The 20,000-nt window shown below is 39.8% G+C and overlaps 1 protein-coding gene and 1 long non-coding RNA gene across 2 annotated transcripts in view; both read left to right on the top strand.

The window, feature by feature from the left end:
* The window catches only part of LOC118766101, a 49,985-nt gene extending 30,531 nt beyond the window's left edge, over positions 1–19,454 (top strand). The window contains exon 2 of the long non-coding RNA XR_005002027.1: positions 18,642–19,454. This is a non-coding gene — a long non-coding RNA (uncharacterized LOC118766101). The remainder of the gene's footprint in view (positions 1–18,641) is intronic.
* Positions 19,455–19,668: 214 nt separating this feature from the next.
* The window catches only part of LOC115218834 (zinc finger protein 436-like), a 2,610-nt gene continuing 2,278 nt past the window's right edge, over positions 19,669–20,000 (top strand). The window contains exon 1 of the mRNA XM_029788779.2: positions 19,669–20,000. This exon is cut by the window's right edge and continues 2,278 nt beyond it. The gene's annotated coding sequence lies outside the window, so the exon portion shown is untranslated.

Raw genomic sequence — 20,000 nt, forward strand, 5'->3', positions numbered from 1 at the left:
TTGCCTTGGCTGGAGAATAGTTAAAATAATTAAACAGGTATGGCTGTTGGGTAAGAAGCTTGCTTCCTGGCTAATGGGTGCTGGATTCGGTCCCACTGTGTGGCAGCTTGGACAAGCCTTTGGTAGACAGAAACTAAAAGAAACCTGTTATATATGTATGTATGACTGACTGATTTTGTGTCTGTATTTGTCCCCCCCCCCCACGTCACCACTTGACAACCGATGTTGGTGTGTTTATGTCCCCATAACTTAGCAGTTTGGGAAAAGACACTGATAAAATAAGTACCAGGTTTAACCCTTTAGCATTCAGATTATTCTGTCAAATGTAATCCTTTTTTATTCCCATTATTTTGAATTAAAAGATGAGCCTTCCCAGCTTGCCTGCATACTCTGGTGACATCACACTTTGGTTTGCTCAATTGGACGCACATTTTTCTCCGCCCATGCTGTGCCTCACAAACAGTAACTGAACCTTATGTACTGTGGAATGCCTCTTGCCTGCTTAGCAAAAGATTTCATCACTGACCCATGTCCTCTTCCTCCTCCTCCTTCTGCTCACTTTAATGCTTTTGTTACCATTCTGTTGAAACACCCTGCCCTTATTTTTTGACTGGTTATGACAAATTATATAAATTTAGTAAAGCAACTTTGTCATTTTAAAGCTGTTCTGAGTTTCATCCTTTCATGGTTGATAAATTAAGTACCAGTTCCGAACTGGGGTCGATGTAATTGACTCAATCCGTTTGTCTGTCCTTGTTTGTCCCCTCTGTGTTTAGCCCCTTGTGGGCAGTAAAGAAATAGGTATTTGGAACATAAATTGATAAACAGAATTTCGATGTAACACTTTCATTTAGATCACTTCGACACAGGAAATGTGTATAGTAGAAGCAGGGGTGGTCTTGGGTAGATTGCTGTGAAAAGGGTTAAAGTCCTCCTGATGAATCATTGCGTGAAAAGACTAAATATCAGAAAGTGGGGGTAGTTTGATAAACAAAGAAATAAATACTGTTTATTTTAGTTTCATTTAATTGATGTTGGCATTTAACCCCCAGATCAATCAGCTAAACCATGAACAAATTGTATTCCTGTCATGACCATCCTGTTTTTAGTTATAAACACAGTGTACCATGAACTACATTATTCAGTGTATCCATTCTTTTTAAAGATGGTGCAGTGAATGGCGGCTCCCTTGTACGTTATTGTCATCATCATCATCATATTGTCCGTTTTCCATGCTTTCATGGGTCAGACAGAATTTGTTGAGGCAGATTTTCTGAGGCCGGGTGCCCTTCCTGTTGCCAACCCTCTCTTGTTGTCAAGCAAAGTAACATTTCCCTATCATCAGACACGTTTTCACAGAAGATTGGAAACAAAGGACACTGCTTGCAAGATGGTGGCATTCATTTACAACTGCCACATGATGTCAACACATGGAGACACGAATATGCACTCTCTCTCTTTCTCTCTCTCTCTCTCTCTCTCTACACACACATATGCGATGGTGTCTTTCGGTTTCCGTCTACCAAATCCACTGACAAGGCTTTGGTCAGCCTGGGGGCTATAGTAGAAGACACTTGGCCAAGGTGCCATGCAGTGGGACTGAACTCAACACCATGTGGTTAGGAAGCAAACATTCTTACCACATGGCCACACCTGTTGTATTAAAATTAATTAGGTGGGCTGCTGCTGCTGTTGTTGTTGTTAAGCAACAAGACAGGTCAGGGTGATTAGGTGATGGTTTAGAGCTTAGGGGCGGGAGACCCCAGACCTTGGAAAAAAAAGAAAAAAACTTTGGTCGTCTTGTAGTCGAGGGCTCTTCATTGACGCCTGACGCCACTGGGAGGTGGCCCTCGAAGTCGCTGGAAATGGAGATCTCCAGGCCCAAATTCTTGAACGGCTGCTGCTGCTGAGTCTGTTAGTGCTGTGAGGCAATAGATCTGCACCAGGGAGGCTTTTGCTTTGGTCTTGACACAGGAGTAACTGCCCCAGCTGCAGCAGCAGCAACATTTGAAGGTACTACCCATCAGTGTTGTGTTGATGCTGTTTTGTTTATTCAAGGTGTGCATCTCGTCTTGGCTTCTCCTCTTTCTTTAAACTTCTACAGAGTTCCAGCTTCCACTGCAATCACATCAAGTAAAGTGACTTCTTGTCTCTCTTGCGAACATCTTTGAATTGAAGAGGTCTTCACCCTTCTGCTCTCTTGCCAAATGTCAACTCTTTATTGATGTTAGTGTAGTTGTTAAGGTCTGTTGCCTATCGAGGCGAGTGAAAATGTTATGAAGGTCCACTCCAAATTGAGTGTAGTTTTGATTAAGGGCCATACCCTGTTGAGTTGGGTGTAGTTATTATTAAGGTCCACTCCCAAGTGTGTTTTGAGTCTTACGCTCTGAGTTGAAATTCCATCGAGGTCTACTTTGCCTTTCATCCTTTCAGGGTTGATAAAATAAGTACCAGTGGAGTACTGGGGTCGATGAAATCAACTAGCCCCCTCCCGCAAAGTTTTGGGTCTTGTGCCTATGGTAGAAAGGGTTATTAACGTCCACTCTATTAAGGTGAGTGTAGTTATTATGAAAGTCTGCTCCCTATTGAGTGTAATCTCCAGGGATACAGGCATCCAGCAACAGGACCTCCGTAATGCCATAATGGACCGTGAAGTCTGGCGTAGCATGGTAAATTCCATTGTCTCGACCATGGTCGAACAATGATGATGATGATTGAGTGTAATTATTATTAAGGGCCACTCCCTATTTCATTGTCAATATCTATCAAGCTAAGTGACTGCCTGCAGAGCTCCCCCCCTCTCTCCACACACTCATCCTTGGCTGTAGACATCACATTAAAAATGTTTTAATTCATCGATCTCCAGCTGGGATTTGAAACTGCCATGTGTCCATAAAAGCCTGATCCGACATTAGCCAGACACCCTTGTTTTAGTCCTTTTCGGTGAAGTGTGGCTGATCCACAACAAACCCAACAGCGTCCATTCGCAATGTTAGGATGTCCGAGCTTAAGCCGCCGGCCTCACCACTTGCACAACACTTTTATCTGGTGACTGTCGAAATCCAGTGGATTTGGGATTAGCGCAAAGTGGTTGCATGGGGAGGATTAAATTATTGTTGTTTACCCTCTACCCCCACACCCCACCATCCTCCCCACCCCTGGGATATGATTAAGAATGCAGTACCCGTGGTCATGCCTGCCTACCCCCCACCCACCAACTTAAATACGTGCATTTATGGAATCTCATGTGTGCTTATTTACACTGCCTTGCTTATACTGTAGCCCCAACCACCACGCAGTCACTTCCACACTCTCACCTATACATATACCACTGCCTGCAGTCACACACCCACACATACTGACACCTGCATACATGCACATACATTCTGCTGGTCCTCCTTTTATATATATACATACACATACATATACAAGTAGCCAAAATAGATAACGCCTACACACACACACACTGTAGGACACCAGCACGAAACACAGGTCACCTACATAACCTGTTTACCCCCCCCTCTCTCTCTTTATATATATATACATACATATATATATATACACACACACACATATATCTCAATAACTGGAAGAGTGTATACATGCACACACGCATGTATGTATACATGCATGCATATATATATATATACATACACACACACACACATATACACGTGTGTATGTATATATATATATATATATATACATACACTCACACACATACATACATATATATGTGTGTGTGTATGTATATATACACTCACACACATACATATGTGTGTGTATATATATATATATATATATATACACTCACACATAAACATATATATGTGTGTGTGTGTGTATGTATAATTTTTATCTCCTTGGCTGACTTTCCACCCCAGGTGTGACAAAGGTATTTATCAGTTCTATTTACTGCTGCCTGTGTTTTTATCCTCTTAACACCTCTCTCTCTTCAAACTATAATCTTTGTGTATATGTGTATATGTGTGTGTGTGTGTGTGTTTCTATTATACATACATATATAAATGTGTTTATGTATGCATCTATGACAAACACACATGTGCATGCGTATGCTCACACATACATGCACACACACATTTTTATGTTCCCTAATCCACAGTTGCCCGAGGAAAGGAAGATGGAACTCAGAGTAGCTATTCACATGAGCTCATCTCTCTCTCTCTCTCTCTCCTCTCTCTCTCTCTATATATATATATATATATATATATATATATATATATATATATAAAGCTGAAGTTGTCTGTGTATGGTAGGTTTGGTAGCCTTCAACGAACACTATCTCCTCCGAGACCCTGCTGCACAAGTTGACCAAAATTGAGAGTATGATAGAAGAAGGCTTGCTCTTCCTTCCGTAGAAGATAAAATTAAAATCGGACCATGTTAACACCAAAAATTATTTACATGAAAAAGGTGCTTTTTGTCTATGAAAACCCCTATTTTTTACGATTTTTTGACTGCTGTGTCGCCATTTTTTGGTGTATTTCAACCAGAAAAAGAGAATAGCAAGCTACATAAAGCAAAATTTTTACTTTTCAAAAATTCCAATTCTAAAGGGTCAAAACAAACCCAAGCAACGCCGGGCGATACTGCTAGTATATATATATATATATATATATATATATATATGTATATACTCACACACACTCACACATATGTATATTTATAGGACTCGGTAGAATCTAGGCACATCAACATGTAGGACACCATAAATGGCTAGGTACAATAACATAGGGTTCTCAATGAGGTAAAACAACCCTGGAGTATCAGGTGATGGTAGGATACTGTAGATATGGAAGTACCAAATCTAATTTCAACTGTGGATCCGGCACAGGGCTGGTTCTAAGTGCTGTGTTGGTATAAAAAGGGTACCATTAACCCCATTTTTGTTCTTCTTTATATGTATGCATGCATGCATGCACACACACACGCACATACATTAAATTAAATACACAACCAAAAGAGCTACCAGTAGTTTCATGCTATTATGATACTTGAACAGGGATATTTAAAAAATATGCCATGGATCTTAAAACAATCTTTCAAGCCTGTTTATGTATTATATCATACACACACACACACACACAGCACACTGGTTGCATGTTGTTCTTGAGCAAAACCCTTCATTTCACGTTGCTCCAGTCCACTCAGCTGTAGACAGGTCACCCTGCAATGGAGTAGCCTTCTGATCAGGAGGGGAATGTTGGCCTGGTCACCTTGCCAGTGAGGCAGCATCACTCAAAAGCTGAAACAAGGTGAAACTCATCGTGACCAACGATATTGAACAATAATCAATAGTCTGGTCAATCATGTGATTGCGTGATATCTCACTATGTCATATATGGTATCGTATACCATATTATATAGTATATCATATATATGTCATAAGAGGGGCACCCTGCTGTAGAAACCATGCCAAAACAGACAAAACGCTTGGCCTCTGGCTTGCCAGCTCTTGTCAAACTGTCCAACCCATACCAGCATGGAAATTGGACATTAATGATTATGAAGATATATTCTTTATTCTTGTTAATTGTTACGGGGATATAAACACACCAACATCGGTTGTCAAGCAATGTTGGGGGGGACAAACACAGACATACAACATAAACGCACATACATGTATACATATATACGATGGGCTTCTTTCAGTTTCCGTCTACCAAATCCACTCGCAAGGCTTTGGTCTGCCCGAGGCTATAGTAGAAGACACTTGCCCAAGGTGCCACGCAGCGGGACTGACCCGGAACCACGTGGTTGGTAAGCAGCTACTTACCACACAGCCACTCCTGTGTCTATATGTGTATATATCAGACATATATCATACACTGTATTATGTATGAACCAGATATACTCTGGTTATAAAACAGCTCTTGGCCATCATGGCTGGAATATGCTGTGATGTGTACTCTTCGCTCACAAAGTGTCACTTATACTCTTTACTCTTTTACTTGTTTCAGTCATATGACTGCGGCCATGCTGGAGCACCGCCTTTAATCGAGTAACTTGACCCCGGGACTTATTCTTTTGTAAGCCCAGTACTTATTCTATCAGTTTCTTTTGCCGAACCGCTAAGTAACGGGACATAAACACACCAGCATCGGTTGTCAAGCAATGCTAGGGAGACAAACACAGACACGCAAACACACACACGCATATATATATATATAATATATATATATATATATATATATATATATATATATAAAGCTGAAGCTGTCTGTGTATGGTAGGTTTGGTAAGCCTTCAACTAACACTATCTCCTCCGAGACCCTGCTGCACAAGTTGACCAAAATTGAGAGTATGATAGAAGAAGGCTTGCTCTTCCTTCTGTAGAAGAAAAAATTCAAAACGGACCATGTTAACACCAAAAATTATTTACATGAAAAAGGTGCTTTTTGTCTATGAAAACCCCTATTTTTTACGATTTTTTGACTGCTGTGTCGCCATTTTTTGGTGTATTTCAACCAGAAAAAGAGAATAGCAAGCTACATAAAGCAAAATTTTTACTTTTCAAAAATTCCAATTCTAAAGGGTCAAAACAAACCCAAGCAACGCCGGGCGATACTGCTAGTATATATATATATATATATGTATATACTCACACACACACTCACACATATGTATATTTATAGGACTCGGTAGAATCTAGGCACATCAACATGTAGGACACCATAAATGGCTAGGTACAATAACATAGGGTTCTCAATGAGGTAAAACAACCCTGGAGGTATCAGGTGATGGTAGGATACTGTAGATATGGAAGTACCAAATCTAATTTCAACTGTGGATCCGGCACAGGGCTGGTTCTAAGTGCTGTGTTGGTATAAAAAGGACACCAGTAAACCCCATTTTTGTTCTTCTTTATATGTATGCATGCATGCATGCACACACACACGCACATACATTAAATTAAATACACAACCAAAAGAGCTACCAGTAGTTTCATGCTATTATGATACTTGAACAGGGATATTTAAAAAATATGCCATGGATCTTAAAACAATCTTTCAAGCCCTGTTTATGTATTATATCATACACACACACACACACAGCACACTGGTTGCATGTTGTTCTTGAGCAAAACCCTTCATTTCACGTTGCTCCAGTCCACTCAGCTGTAGACAGGTCACCCTGCAATGGAGTAGCCTTCTGATCAGGAGGGGAATGTTGGCCTGGTCACCTTGCCAGTGAGGCAGCATCACTCAAAAGCTGAAACAAGGTGAAACTCATCGTGACCAACGATATTGAACAATAATCAATAGTCTGGTCAATCATGTGATTGCGTGATATCTCACTATGTCATATATGGTATCGTATACCATATTATATAGTATATCATATATATGTCATAAGAGGGGCACCCTGCTGTAGAAACCATGCCAAAACAGACAAAACAGCTTGGCCCTCTGGCTTGCCAGCTCTTGTCAAACTGTCCAACCCATACCAGCATGGAAATTGGACATTAAATGATTATGAAGATATATTCTTTTATTCTTGTTAATTGTTACGGGGATATAAACACACCAACATCGGTTGTCAAGCAATGTTGGGGGGGACAAACACAGACATACAAACATAAACGCACATACATGTATACATATATACGATGGGCTTCTTTCAGTTTCCGTCTACCAAATCCACTCGCAAGGCTTTGGTCTGCCCGAGGCTATAGTAGAAGACACTTGCCCAAGGTGCCACGCAGCGGGACTGAACCCGGAACCACGTGGTTGGTAAGCAAGCTACTTACCACACAGCCACTCCTGTGTCTATATGTGTATATATCAGACATATATCATACACTGTATTATGTATGAACCAGATATACTCTGGTTATAAAACAGCTCTTGGCCATCATGGCTGGAATATGCTGTGATGTGTACTCTTCGCTCACAAAGTGTCACTTATACTCTTTACTCTTTTACTTGTTTCAGTCATATGACTGCGGCCATGCTGGAGCACCGCCTTTAATCGAGTAACTCGACCCCGGGACTTATTCTTTTGTAAGCCCAGTACTTATTCTATCAGTTTCTTTTGCCGAACCGCTAAGTAACGGGGACATAAACACACCAGCATCGGTTGTCAAGCAATGCTAGGGAGACAAACACAGACACGCAAACACACACACGCATATATATATATATATATATATATATATATATATATACGACGGACTTCTTTCAGTTTCCGTCTACCAAATTCACTCGCAAGGCTTTGGTTGGCCCGAGGCTATAGTAGAAGACACTTGCCCAAGGTGTCATGCAGTGGGACTGAACCCGGAACCATGTGGTTGGTTAGCAAGCTACTTACCACACAGCCATTCCTGCGCTTTATAGTTTAATATTGTGGATTGTTCATTTGAGTACAGCTACATCATTCACTGCTCTTCATGGGTCAGTTGCAACACAGACTTCCTGCTTTAGTCATTGTCAGCCTAAACATTAGCTGGTCGTACCAGTTTGTATATTTGCAACAAGGATAATCTTGAGTATACACATACACACACATATACATACATAGACACTCACATAAACCTCTTACAAGCCAGCTTGTTGACGATGACTATATCATCCCATCAAGTGATTTTGCTGGTTGTGGGTTGAGCAATCGCTTGACAGCTCTTCCGACATAGATGGAGGCTATGGATATGGTATAAGGAATGAATTAAGATCAAGACTTTTCCAGTTCTGTGATGCCAGATAATCTAACCATTTGCAAGACTAACTTTGGGCAACCTGACAACCCTCTGATCATCTACTGAGCCGAACGGGCCTCATATTTCAACAAGAAATTTAATAGGCGGATGGTCTTGGGAAATAGATGATGGCTGTTAAATAAGGAAGCAGTGAAGGGCCATCGGTTCATGATTAGGGTCTTCTGTTCACTATTGTAAATTCAATTCCTGGCAGCACATTGTGGCCTTGAGCAAGACACTTTATTTCAAGTTGCTCCACTCCACTCAGCTGGCAGAAATGAGTGGTACTCATAATTCAAAAGGCCAGTCTTGTTACATTCTGTGTCATACTGAGTCTTCCAGAGAACCACATCAAGAGTGTGTATGTCTGTGGAGTACTCAGTCACTTGCTCTTTAATTTCTTTAATTTCACAATCAGGTTGTTCCGTTGATCAGATCAACCAAAACGTCATCAGAACTGACAGTTTTAAATAATGTATTACTCAGTATTTGGGATAAGGTCATTCTGTATTTGGGATAAGGGTTAGGTGGAGAGCCGGATGAAGGAAGTTATCTCAGTGGGAAGATTCCTTGCTCAGATATAGGGTTAAAGAATGTATTAGGAATATGAGGATAGGGCAAGGGTCCAGCCAGACTGGAGGTGACATGATGGGGGGATGGCATGATAGATGGAGCTGTATAAACTGGAGAACAGTCCTGGGAAGAATGAGAAGAAAGAAGTGGCAGCAGCAGCAGATGTTACCAGGTAACTGAAAGAGAAACAGAAAGTAAGAGGTTTGCCATTGAACATTCCGTGTTGAGTGGAGGGGCAGAGGGCAGGTGGGTGAGGTGTTCCAGAGTGCAAAGTAGCGTGTCAGTATAAATCTGGACAGAATCAACATTGCAATTTCTCCTCTCCCTGCAACATAGACATGGTCATCATCATCATCATCACCATTACTTTACGTCCAGTTTCCTTCCATGTTGGTGTGGATTGGTTTGGTCATCACGGCCCGAGTCATTTCTTTAACAGAAATTGCTGTTGTCATCCATAGCCAAGATCTCGCGTGGGACCTTTTGACTCGATTTCTATGGTTAGATGCTCTTCGTAGTGCCACCCATTTCACAGAATGGTACTCAATATGTTTTTCTTGTGGTGTCAACATTGAAAAAGTTGAAATAGTCCTCTGTAAGAAAGGATTACAGGGAGCTTAAAACCCTAAATGTAGATAGGTATTTGTAACTGTAGTCAACAATTTAGAACAAAAAAGGCCTTTGTAAAGAGAAGTTAGAACAGAGAGAGAGGGAGATGGAGAGAGTGGCATTTTGGTGGATGTAAATTGTTGTTCACAGAAACCAATTACAACCATGGAGGGACAGTGTATGGTCCTTGTAGGGTCTCCATGACATGTGGGAGTAAGGCCAGATGTTATCCTCAGTCCAGAGACAACACTAATATTCATAACACGGTGGGCTCTACCAAAGACACCCGAGTGTTATTGGTGGTGGGCCAGAGGCTGTAGAAGTGCAAGGGGCTGTTGTGAAGGGGGATTCAGACACATTGATGCAAGACCTTAATCACACACACAGACCACACACACACACACACACACACACACTTTTGTTATATTCCTTACATACATCCACAGCTGTACATAAATGTGGTATTTTATTCACTTAGACCCTCATATCTATCTTATATGCACTGTGTATGGGGGTATATATAGATATATATACACACACACAGTCTATCAGTACTCCACAGACATGTGTACCCTTAACTTAGTTCTCGGGGAGATTCAGCGTGACACAGAGTGTGACAAGGTTGGCCCCTTTGAAATACAGGTACAACAGAAACAGGAAGAAAGAGTGAGAGAAAGCTGTAGTGAAAGAGTACAGCAGGGTTTGCCACCCCACCCCTGCTGGAGCCTTGTGGAGCTTTAGGTGTTTTTACTCAAACTCTCACAATGCCTGGTCTGGGAATCGAAACTGCAATCCTACAACTGCGAGTCTGCTGCCCTAACCACTGGGCCATTGCACCGCCACAAACACCAGCATATAATATGTGTGTGTGTGGTGGTGTGTGTATTTGAAGTTTCCTTCTATTTTAGTGATCTTAAGGTCTATTTCTTTCGTTGTTATACTTATGGTTCATCATTATTTATAAGTCTATATGTGTAAGAAGCTTGCTTCCCAACCACATGGTTCTGGGTTCAGTCCCACTGAGCGGCACCTTGGGCAAGTGTCTTCTATTATAGCCTCAGGGCAACTAAAGCCTTATGAGTGGATGTGGGGTAGACAGAAACTGAAAGAAGCCCATAGTTATATATATATATATATATATATATATATTATATATATATATATATATATATAGTGTGTGTGTGTGTGTGTCTCTCTCTCTTTGTGTCTGTGTTTGTCCCTGCATCACTGCTTAACAACCGGTGTTGGTGCGTTTATGTCCCTGTAACTTAGCAGTTCAGCAAAAGAGACTGATGGAATAAGTACTAGGCTTAAAAAATAAGTCCTGGGGTGGATTTGTTCGACTAAAACCTTTCAAGGTAGTGCTCCTGCATGGCTGCAGTCAAATGACTGAAACAAGTAAAAAATGAAAGAAGACACACACACACAAGGCTTCTTTCAGTTTCCATTCACCAAATCCACGAGTAAAGCTACAGTAGAAGGCACTTGCTCAAGGTGCTGCATGATGAGACTGAATCTGAAAGTGCATGGGTGGGAAGCAAATTCATATCTTTATCTTTTTTCAGTCATTTGACTGTGGCCATGCTGGGGCACTGCCTTGAAGGGTTTCTGGTCAAATGAATCAATCCCCGTACTTTTCCTTCTGAAGCGTGGTACTTAGTCTCTCATGCCAAACTGCATATGTACACAACGGGCTTCTTTCAGTTTCCATCTCTGAAATCCACTCTCAAGGCTTTGGTTGACCCAGGGCTTGCCAAGGTTACACGCATTGGGACTGAAACCGGGAATTCTATGTTTGAGAATCAGACAGCCACACGTGGACCTATGTATGTATATTTGGTGGGAACAGGGGATAAGCTTGCACTGATGTAATGAATCTGTTTGTCACTTAGGTACACAAATGGCCATGGCTTCACTGCTCCTTATGTCTGTGTGTCTTTAGACCAGGAACCTCGAATGGAGAATTCCTGGAATGTTTTGCAATTTTCCACTGTATCCCTCATAAAATTGGTTGTGTTTAGGGATCATCATCATCATCATCGTTTAATGTCCATTTTCCATGCTGGCATGGGTTGGACAGTTTGGCTGAGGTCTGGAGAGCCAGCACAGGAGCCAGTCAGGGGGTACTGGCATCAGCCATGTTCGGATGGTGCTTTTTACATGCCACCAGAACATGGTGGATGCCCTAACACCAACCACTCCGAGAGGGTAGTTGATGTTTTTTACATACCACTGGCACAGGAGCCACATCATCTGTTAACCATGCCAGTATGGGTTGGACAATTTAATAGAAACTGGTAATTCAAAGGACTACATGAGGCTCTGTTGCCTGCTTTGGCTGGATGCCCTTCCTAATGCCAACCACTTCACAGAGTGCACTGGGTGCATTTTATGTGGCACCAGCAGGGGTGGGGGTTCACTAAATATATATATATATATATATAGTGCCTCTGTCCTATATTCATCTAACCTATGCTAGCACTGAAAAACATGTAAAAGCTGTTACTAGTAGTAGTCGTAGTAGTAGTTACAGTAAAGTTATCCTTGGTTTATAGAATTAAAATGTTTTCCGAAAAGTACTCAATACATTTGAAGATTGTGTTATTTCATTAGAAAATGACCATTTTTAAATCTCACAACATAAGATATTCAGCAACAGTACTTTGGAGTAAAGATTGTTTGCCAACATAACATGGCAGTCCTGGTTTAGGATGAATGTTGCTGTAATTTAGCCCTAGGAGACATCATCTTCAGCTGGCTATATGATACGATGTGTGTCCTTATATTTTCAAACAAGGTAATCTAGCACCCCCACTCAGCTCAAAACAATATCTGTGTATTGTGATTTCTGGGGTGCTAGATTCCCTTGTTCAAAAATATAAGGACACAGATCGTGTTGTAAAGCCAGCTGGAGGGAATGTCTCCTGGGACTAAATTACAGCAACATTCGTCCTAAACCAGGACTGCCATGTTATGTTGGCAAACTGTTGTTTCATCTTAGGGAGACCAAACTGCTTCCAGAAACCTCAGGATTGTGTGTGTGTGTGTGTGTTTATATACATACCTTGGTGGAAGGTATTTATTTATTTTAGCCGCCAAGGCCAATCAAGGGCAATGCCTTTAAAGGTTGGAATGGCTTCATGCCACTCCTTCACACACCCCACCATCACCTTCTCCCACCTTCTGTCTTGTCACCACTCAGCCATGGAAAGAGTTGAACCTGTTTTATTGTTCAGCCAGGTGTAGCTGCCATGTGGGGTGGTGGTGGTGGTAGTAGTAGTAGTAGTAGTAGTAACAGCAATGGTAATAGTGGTGGTGGTGGTAGTAGTAGTAGTAGTAACAGCAATGGTAGTAGTGGTGGTGGTAGTATCAACTCCCAGGCTTTAGTCTTTAGTCACTCATATCTAGTGCCAATCATTTTACCCACTCACACTTGACCTGCTAGACATAGAAACCAAATCTCCCCCAATTCTACCCACCTCATCCCCCCAAGCCACACCCTCTATATTAGATGACATGGACACATGTTCTCTCCTGGATGGTCACAGCAGGAATGTCTTTGACCCCCCCACCAAGAACATTCCTCTGCCACTGCCGACCACACCCACCACCCGATGGTTTGGAGGAGCTTTTTGGTTACCTCTGTGGTGGTGTTCATGCGGGTTGCCCTAATGAACAGCATGACCCTCACACTGGTGCATGACTTTCATCTCTAATAACCTACCACTGCTACTACTACTACTAACTATCACCACCACCACCAACAACACTACTACTACCACCACAACTACCACCACCACCACCAATATCTGACTAACTACCAACTACCTGACTTCCAACCATCAACAATACTAATGCCATTAGTGGTGGTGGTCTTACCAACAACACTATTACTACCTCTACCACCACACCTCCTCATACAACCCCCCCAATTCGTCCCACCCGCCACCAACCCTGTCTTTAAGCTTCCTACTCACATCTGCTACTTTGTGTGTGTCTGTGTGTGTGGTGTGTGTAAACTGCAGTGTGTGTGTATATATATATGTTGAAGTGTGTGTTTGTAAGATATGAACTGTAAGAGGCTCTGTATATTAGTGGTTTGTGTGTGTATACACACACACATGCATACACACACACACACATATATATATATATATATACATACATGTTTCTTGTGTTTTATGTATGTATATATATATATATATATATATATATATATATATATATTTATACACACACATTATATATATATATATATATATATAGAGAGAGAGAGAGAGATACACACACACAGAAACGTGTATGTATGTGTATATATATATATATATATATATATATACACACACACACACACACATATATATCTATATACACGTGTGTGTGTGTGTGTGTGTGTGTGAACTGTAGGAGGTTATGTATGTTAGAAATGTGTGTTAGTTGTGTATATTTATGTATGAGTGTGGGAGGTTCTGTGTGTGTGTGTGTGTGTGTTGAAATGTCAGCAACATGTGTAGCAGCTTTCTCTGACTCACTCTCCTACAATTGATCTTTATTGTTGTTGTTACTACTGCTGCTGCTGTTGTTATTAGTAACCAGCAGTAACACTCCCTCTCTACCCTCTACACTCCCACTCTGTGTTATTGTTAGGTTTCCCTTATATTTTCCTTCAAAGCAGGGTCCCAGCCCTTAACATTACAATTCTTTCTGTTCCACCCTGGTCCTATACCAGTCACTTTGTGGGGGGGTAGAGACCAGACAGAATCTCAAAGTGACTACTTGACCCGCCAGAAACAGCAGCCAGATCCTTCTCAAATCACACACACAAAAGGATGGACACATTCACTTATGTCTAAATAAAAGACGGGATGGGCACAGCTGGATTGTCTCTGATCGAAGGTCTGCTGGATCAAGATTAAACTAGGATTAAACAACAACTAACATTATATAATATGCTATGTCTAAAGAGAAAGGGCAGGATGGTCACAGCTGGAGTGTCTCAGATCATAGGTCTGCTGGATCAAGATTAAACTAGGATTAATAATAATAAGAAAAGACAAGATGGTCACAGCTGGACTGTCTGCCAGCTCATTGATATTTAGAAATTTACCATACATACACACACACACCACCACCACCACTACCACCACTACCACCACTACCACTGGGACCACCTCTGGGTTCCTCCCATTCTCCCTTTTTTTTATTGTTGATTTTATTTTTGTTATTACCCCCCCCCCCCCCATGGGTTGCTCTATTTCCATTCCATTCACCCCCTCCTCTCTCAGCATTTAGTTAGTCACCTCCCCTCCCTATCTCCTTCTCTCTTTCTCACTTCCTACTCTCTCCCCCCTCCTGCCCTCTCTCATCCCCTCCCATCTCCCAACCTCCCTCCTATATTCTCTTCCCTCCCCATCTCCCTTGCCTCTCTCCCTCCCCTCTCCTGGTTCTCTCCCTCCCAGTCCTTTCTCTTGCTCCCTCCCCTTTTCCCCTCCTCCCCCCTCCCTACATTGTGTTATATCCATTTGTCCATGGCACAAAAATGTAACAAATTTTTCTTTAAGGATGGGTGTGCAATGTTTGCAAATTTATACATCACCCAAATAATAGTGGTTCTTGATGGCCTTTTTGATGTTGGCACCCTTTTGAGCACCAGAGCAACTGCAAACAGGCTATGTGGTCAGTAAAGGTACAATAAGGATTCACTTGTCTGATCTCATCTGAATTATCCACCCATTGAATTACAATATAAGTGGCTGAGTAGTCTACAGGCAGGGGCATCTGTAATCTTTTAGCATTTAATCCAGCCAAATCCAACCAAATTATTCTGCCTGTTTTATGTTCAAACAGACCGGATCCAACCTCTCACACCTACCCTACAATGTCATTCTCAGAATATACAAATAGAACATTGAATTCTTGAAGCTACAAGACATTGCCATTGACAATGTAATCTGAATGCTTAATGGTTTAACATAACTTTCAGGTGGGATCAGTGTGACGCAGTGACATGGCTCTCTCCCCTTTTTGAATTACAATTCTACTGACAGCCTTCTACACAGTTTATGTCTACCCAAATGGGAGCTATGGAAACTGATATTTCCCTGGGGAATCTTGGACCTTGTAGTTGTTTGATGCATTCCGAGATGACCACCTCCCTTGGCAACAGGTGGTGGTTAGGGATAAGAAAGCTTTCAGTACTGATGCCATGTAAAAAGGACTGGTGCTGGTGCCACATAGAAAGCACTGGTGCTGGTGCCACATAAAAGGCGAGCTGGCAGAATCGTTAGCACGCCGGGCGAAATGCTTATCGGTATTTTGTCTGCCACTATGTTCTGAGGTCAAATTCTGCCGAGGTCGACTTTGCCTTTCATCCTTTTGGGGTCGATGTAATCGACTTAATCCATTTGTCTGTCCTCGTTTGTGTTTTCTGTGTTTAGCCCCTTGTGGGCAGTAAAGAAATAGGTATCAGTGTTGGTGGCACACAAGAGACATCAGTACTGGTTTTCACATAAAAAAAACCCTAGTACACTCTGTAAGGTGGTTGGCATAGAAACTGTGACAAAACAGACAGTGGAACCTGGCGCAGCTCCTGACCTTGCCAGCTCCTGTCAAACCATTCACTTCATGGAGTGAATAGACATTTGATTATGATAATGATGAAGTATATCTATCTATCTATCTTTGAGAGTAGAGTAAAACTGGAGATTCAGTTAAACTCTTTACTGTAGCATCATAAACTGCAACATCTTTACATGTGTTTCACTCATGTATACAGGTATGTTGTACAGTAATTGCTCCAGAAATAATTGCATTCTCAACTTGAATCAAAAGAAAATTGTAATTTAATCTTTTCTTGATTATGGACCTCAGGTAAATGAGAATATTATACTTACATATATATGTATATGTATGTTTTTATATATATATATATATATTTCAAAGTGTAACCACATGTGAATCGTTGGCGATTTTCTTCCTCTGTCTTTCTTTCTATTGGACTTTTCTCTGTTTCTGATGAAGAGTGTTTGCTCGAAACATTAAACCACATTTCTTTCCTTCCCTGAGCATCTGCTAATACTCTACATGTACCACATCTCGCATTGTTGTTGTTTTTTTTTGTTTGTTCTTTTTGGGATTTACTATATATATATATATATATATATATATATAATATATATATATATATATATATATATATATATATATATGTTGCTATTTATGTTAAACTGTCATATGTCCTTTGGCAAAATGTTTTTTTCTCAATATTTATTTTTGCTTGCAATAGCCGGTTCTTTTGATCAAACTATTGTATCTCCAGCTGCTTCAGATGCCAAGATATCAAAAAGTGTCAAAGTGTAGTACAACAGTTTTGCTATGGAATTGTCAAAACTATTTTTTCATTTTCTGAAAAAGCAACGTTTTGGACTTACGATACTTTTGCATAATAGCAACAGTATATATATTGGTTTCCTTGTATGTCTCCACTCTCCTGTTTTTGTCCCCAACTTTGACCCTTCATAAATCCAGAATTTATGGGAGCAACCGTCTTTGAAGACTCATGTCGTCAAATGCTCGAAATGAGGAGTAGATAAACAGCCGACAAACTAATAAATGGTCATTTCTCAGTATTTACTTGTCCAGTTTTCCATCTTTTTATCTTGTTTACATATTTAACTCATTTGTCTACATATTTCATGTTGTTTACATAGTTAGTGACATCCTGTACCCATACATGCATATATATATATATATATATATTATATATATATATATGTATATATGTGTGTGTGTGTGTGTGTTTATATATATATATATATTATATATATATATAAAATAATAATTATTTGAGGGAATATTAATCTTAACTTACAGGGAAAAATTCAATTTAGTAATATTAAATCAAATTTCACACGATACAATATATATATAAAAAAATTAGAAAAAACCACCTTTTATCAATTCAAAATGAACAATTAAATTACACCATCTACAAAATTACATATAATAGAAATATTAAAATTAAAATAACAATAATATAACGATGATTAAGTAAATTGCAAAAAAATAATAAAAACGTATATATATATATATATATATATATATATATATCTTTTTTTACTTGTTTCAGTCATTTGACTGCGGCCATACTGGAGCACCGTCTTTAGTCGAGCAAATCGACCGCAGGACTTATTCTTTGTAAGCCTAGTACTTACTCTATCGGTCTCTTTTGCCGAACCGCTAAGTTACGGGGATGCAAGCACACCAGCATCGGTTGTCAAGCGATGTTGGGGGGACAAACACAGACACACAAACATACACACATATATATATATACGACTGGCTTCTTTCAGTTTTGTTCTACCAAATCCACTCACAAGGCTTTTGTCTGCCCGAGGCTATAGTAGAAGACACTTGCCCAAGGTGCCATGCAGTGAGACTGAACCCGAAACCATGTGGTTGGTAAGCAAGCTACTTGCCACACAGCCACTCCTGCGCCTATATACATATATATATATATAATCATCATAACCATCATTTAACATCTGTTGCCTATGCTGGCATGGGTTGGATGGTTTGACTCGGCTGGCACACTGGAAGGCTGTGCCAGGCTACACACACACACACACACACACACAGACAAAAATGCATGTGTATGTTTTTGGGGTTTTTTTTATGTGTTTTTATTATTATTTGGCCCTCTGTGAATAATAATAGTAATTATTCCTTTATCTTTATTTTTCAGGTCTTTCATCAGAGACGTTAAGGTTCCCTCTTTTTTTTTTTTAAAAACCTTGAAAGGAAAACACACAGTTATGGTCCCATGGTCTGCAGTTGGTGCCATGTGATGGTGTGATGTGCCATAGCTGGAGCAATCGTGCAACCTTGCAGTCTTGGATGGCCACTGTAATAATATCTTGCTCCTCCATACGACCAAAGTGGCACTAAGTCACAAACAGACATCTTCTACTCCATACCGATCCTGATTCGGCCAGCATCCGCTCCACTGGGACTACAGGAAGCAGAACCATAGATGTATATATTTACCATTATCGTGGAAATGTAAATAATTCTAATAAACGACAACAAAATCACAGAAACAGACAAGAAAAAAAAAATACAATACCAGAACATTATTGATCAACTCTATTTTTGATAATTTTGTCAATATTGGACTAATTAACACTAACGGGTTGATTTGATTTTCAATTAATTTTTTTTTTTTTACTTCACCAATTTCTCTTTATAATTGTTTTTTTCTTTCTTTCTTCTATATTGCATTCTTTGTTACAAAACCTAAATTCTTTTCCTCTTCTGCTATTTCAAACTGTTTCTTGAAAGACGCTTTCTTGTCATATGCATGCACACACATACACACACACACAATATATATATACTGACGTATTTACACATATTCTTCGGGTCTGTTAAGAAACCTGAAGGGAGTTAAACGTTTGTGTTTGTTTCAGGGAAAATATTTTGCATTGGAATTTTAAGTGAAAAAGTTAAAAAAAAACCCAGAAAAACAAAGAACAAGAAAACGCGTTTAATTCAGTGGGAAAAAAAAATACACAAATATATTAAATCTGAGATTTACAAAAAACTATAAAAAAGAAAAACCCACTTATTTTCTTTTCAAATTTGATGAAAATATTTCCCAAGTTTTGAAAACTATTTCTTCTATCTTTTTGCCATCATTCCCTGAAATGAAAGATGAAAATATAATTTTCTTTTTTGATGATATTCTGAAAATTTTAAAAAAAAGAAAAAGAAATTGAATTTGATTTTATTCAAAACAACACAAAAACCACATTTATCTGGAAAATACTATTTATATGTGTCGAGTGTATATATACATATATTTCTGTTTTTAAACCCCATATCAACAGGAAAGAGTTAAACACTGTTTTACATATATATATATATATATATACATATACACACACACATATATATATACATATGTATTTGGTTGTTGATGGGTTTTAATTCTAACCAAATTCAGAATTTTACAAATGAAAAAAAATTGAAATTGAAATTTAAAAAATAGAAACAAAAGACCACTTTGAAATTCCCATGGTAACAGCTCCATCTAGTGACATAT

The sequence above is a fragment of the Octopus sinensis genome, linkage group LG14 (genome assembly GCF_006345805.1).
Source record: "Octopus sinensis linkage group LG14, ASM634580v1, whole genome shotgun sequence".
Lineage (NCBI taxonomy): Eukaryota > Metazoa > Mollusca > Cephalopoda > Octopoda > Octopodidae > Octopus > Octopus sinensis.